Consider the following 4256-nt stretch of genomic DNA (forward strand, 5'->3'; position numbering starts at 1 on the left):
TGTACTAATAGTTGTGACCTATATCCTTGAAACTAAATTCACTTAGGGTAAAATCTTGAGGGTCTCTCAACAACTTCCATAGCTTGTGCTCTGACCCAGGATTTCTCTCATACAAATATTGACTTATTTCATGGCAAAATCCCAAGACAAAGTTAATACCTTGTTAGATATTTCATAATTGTAAAGGGAGCATATCTTACTCGACTTTTCCAGGGACATAGTATGAAGAGGATCTGAGCCCTATGTATAACACTATTTCCTTGAGGCTGAAAGGAAGCTAATTTATCTTGGAATATATTTCTTTTCAACCTTTCCCTCTTTCCTTGCCACAAATAAGAGTTCTAAGCAGCAGATGGTTAAGAAAGGAAAAGGAAGCTCAAAAATCAATAATGGGGAGCAAAGGAGAATTCATATGTCCACTGGACCATATAGTTGGAAAAACTATTTGATATCTCAGTCACCATGACACAGAGAACAAAAAGGTTCTGAAGTCAGGAACATTCCACCTCTGAGACATTTGTACTGGTTGCATGACCCTGGGCAAATTATGAAACCTTTCAATACTCTAAGTAATCCTCTAATACTATAAGTTGTGAAGAAGATCCCAATCTACATTGTTTAGAGGGAGTTGTCAGTTCCAGTGGGATCAGATATCTCCTTACTTTCTACTCTACAGATCTTCACTCTTTTTTTTTTTAAATTATGTTTAGTTTTCAACATTTACTTCCATAAGATTTTGAGTTCCAAATTTTCTCCCCATCTCCCCCCTCCCTGCACCCCAAGATACTATTTAATTTGATATAGGCTGTACATATACATTCATATTGAACCTACTTTCACATTAGTCATGTTGTAAAGAAGAATTAGAACCAAATGGGAGAAAACATGAGAAAGAAGATAAAAATAAAAAAAGGAAAAGAAAGAGAGAGGGAGCAAATAATATGCTTCAATCTACATTTAGACTCCATAGTTCTTTTGGACAGCATTTTGAGTCCTTTGGAGGTGTCTTGGATCCTTGCATTGTTAAGAAGAGATAAATCTGTCAAAGTCAGTCATCGTACACTGTGGCTGTTACCATGTACAATGTTCTCCTGGTTCTGCTCACTTCACTCAATATCAGTTTGTTTAAGTCTTCCTAGGTTTTTCTGAAGTCTGCCTGCTGATCATTTCCTATAACACAATAGTATTCCATTGCATTCATATACCACAACTTGCTCAGCCATTCCCCAACTGATGGGCATCCCCTCAATTTCCAATTCTTTGCTACCACAAAAAGAGCTGTTATAAATATTTTTGTACATGTGGGTTCTTTTCCCATTTGTATGATCTCTTTGTGATACAGACCTTGAAGTGGCATTACTGGGTTAAAAGGGTATGCACATTTTTATAGCCCTTTGGACACAGATCCAAATTGCTCTCCAGAATGGTTTGTTCAGTTCACAGCTCCACCAACAATGCATTAATGTTCCAATTTTCCCATATCTTTTCTAGTATTTATCATTTTCCTGTTTTGTTATGTTAGCTGATCTGATAGGTGTGATGTGGTATCTCAGAGTTCTTTTGATTTGTATTTCTCTAATCAATAGTGATTTAGAGCATTTTTTCATATGACTATAGATAGCTTTAATTTCTTTACCCAAAAACTACCTTATCATATCCTTTGATCATTTATCAATTGGGGAATGGCTTGTATTCGTATGAATTTGACTCAGTCCTCCATATATTTTAGAAATTAAGCCTTTATAAGAGACACTGGTTATAAAATGTCTTTCTCAGTTTTTTGCTTCCCTCCTAATCTTGGTTACATTGACTTTGTGCAAAAACTTTTCAATTTAATACAATCAAAATTATCCATTTTGCATAATGTTCTCTATCTCTCATTTAATCATAAATTCTTCCATTCTCCATGAATCTGACAGATAAACTCTTCCTTGCTCTCCCAGTTTGCTTATAGTATCAGCCTTTACATCTGAATCATGTACCCATTTTGATTTAATTTTGGTTTACGGTTTCAGATGTTGGTCTTTGCCTAGTTTCCACCAGACTATTTTCTAGCTTTCCCAGCACCTTGTTTTTTGTCAAACAGTGAATTCTTATTCCAGAAGCTGGAGTTTTGGGGTTCATCAAACTGTAGGTTACTATAATAAAAAAAATATGGAATGTTTCATGAATTTGTGTGTCGTCATTATGCAGGGGCCATGCTAATCTTCTCTGTATCATTCCATTTTGGGTATATGTGGTGCTCAAAGAAACACTAGATCTTCATTCTTATCAATGCAGGCAATTTCCTCATTAGTGAAGTTTATAACCCACCCACATTTTCTCATTTTGGGCAATTCCTACACATTTTCTTCCATAGATTCTCCAAAAAGGACCAATCCAATGTGCATAAGGACTTGCTCTAGGCATTTTACATTTGACAAGAACCAGAAGAACAATCTCTCTGTGATATTCCTCATTCTTTTGAAGTCTTGGTAACCATCATGATCATGGGACAGCCTGCTTGAATTCATCAGATCTGATTCCTGAACCAGGGTCAGGTCTTTTCCAACTAGGAGAATCTGTGAAACAGAAATGTTAGGGGGGTGGTGCCAGTTTTGAGAGGAAGATGATGAGTATAGTTTGAGATATGGTGAATTTGAGGACTCTGCAGTACATCTCAGAGTAGCTATATAGAAGACAGCTGGAATCATAGGCTAGAGCTCTGAGGAACAGTTAGGACTAGAAATGAAGATTTGGGAGCCATCTGCATAAGGCCACAGACAAATCAGGCCCATATAAATGAAAGAAGACTGTACATTATAATTACTAAGGGAGGGATTTATTGAACTGAAAACTGACAGTATAAACTCTGTAGCATGTTAGGGAAGTTATATGCTCAGATAATTCTATTTGGGTCAATGCCACCTCTTATGAACTTTTTTGTATTTGCTGGAGTTCTATTTCAGGGTCACTTTTTTCTTCTTTCATCTTTGTGGGAGAAACTTCTAGTGCTCACTGGGTGTAACACCTGGAAATTTGTGCAGCTTAGAAGTTTGGTTGGCTGTTACCAAATTCTTTTATTTGATCTACAAGTAAGTGATAATCAGGTTCTGAAGCAATGCTGAGTTACTTCCAGCCACCTTTTTTTTAACCTTAATATTCACCCTCATATTTAGCTTAGAATTGAATTTTCGGTGTTGCACTGAGTTTTCGTTAGTGTAGCTTCCATTGACTTAAATAAAAATCAATCATATAGGTAGGTGGCATTGGGCCTGGAATCAGGAAGTCAACTTTATGAGTTCCAATCTAGTATCAGAAACTTACTAGCTATACAACACTGGGAAAGTAACTTAACCTTGTATGCCTTAGTTTTGTCATCTGTGAAATGAGGTGGAGAAAAAAATGGCAAATCATTCCACCATCTTTGCCAAGAAAATCCCAAATGGAACCACAAAGACTCAGACATGACAGAAACAACTAAACAACAATACACATCTGAAAGCCTTTTCCATTGCTTTGAAAACAATCTCTCTCTCTCTATATGGAATGAATGGAAAATAATCAAAAAAGGAGAAATGCCAAAAATTGTATTCTATTCTAGAAGAGAATGATTTTTCTTGGTCTTTCTAAAATGAAGCCTGATGAACTAATTATGTCAAAGCCTACATAAACCATAAATGAAATGACCCAATATCAGAAGAAATTTCTTCTGAGAAGAAAGGAGGAAGACTGTCATATCAAAAGTAGTAACACCCCCACCCCTCATTAAGTAGAATAAACTAATTACTAGTTAATGTGAAAACACTAAAATATTTCTGGACCTTAGATACCCCTAGGGCAAACATAATAGGCTAATTCTCTAACAGACACCTGAAGAGGTATTATAATAGACTGCAACAGCTCTACTTTCTCTTTTATAAAGAGAAAAGAAGTTGTGCCACTGCACAGATAAAACATTCTTCTCTGGCTTAAATGGTAAAGATGTGTGTTTTGAAGCTATAAACTTGGAGGCACTTGGAGGTGCCATAAGAATGGAGAGGACTCTGTCATTAAAACCATTCAGAAAATTAAGAATTCTTGTCATTCTATGCCTATAAATCTATCAGAATGTTTCCATTCTCTCTAGTAGGAGGAAAAAAATATCTCATATTATATTACCTTTAATGTTCACTTATATTGACGCTTTTGGGTATATCACAGAAGAGTAGTATCAAATTCAGTAGAAACAGATCCTACAAACATATATTGACTTAGAAAACCACAAATTAACATTA

The 4256-nt window shown here is 35.7% G+C and overlaps 1 non-coding gene across 1 annotated transcript; it reads right to left on the reverse strand.

Moving 5' to 3' along the window:
* Window positions 1-2148: 2148 nt before the first annotated feature.
* LOC140521949 (U6 spliceosomal RNA) lies at window positions 2149-2255 on the reverse strand. Its single transcript, XR_011973207.1, has one exon. It is a non-coding gene; the product is annotated as a U6 spliceosomal RNA (small nuclear RNA).
* Between the last annotated feature and the right edge of the window lie 2001 nt (window positions 2256-4256).

The sequence above is a fragment of the Notamacropus eugenii genome, chromosome 1 (assembly GCF_028372415.1).
Source record: "Notamacropus eugenii isolate mMacEug1 chromosome 1, mMacEug1.pri_v2, whole genome shotgun sequence".
NCBI lineage: Eukaryota > Metazoa > Chordata > Mammalia > Diprotodontia > Macropodidae > Notamacropus > Notamacropus eugenii.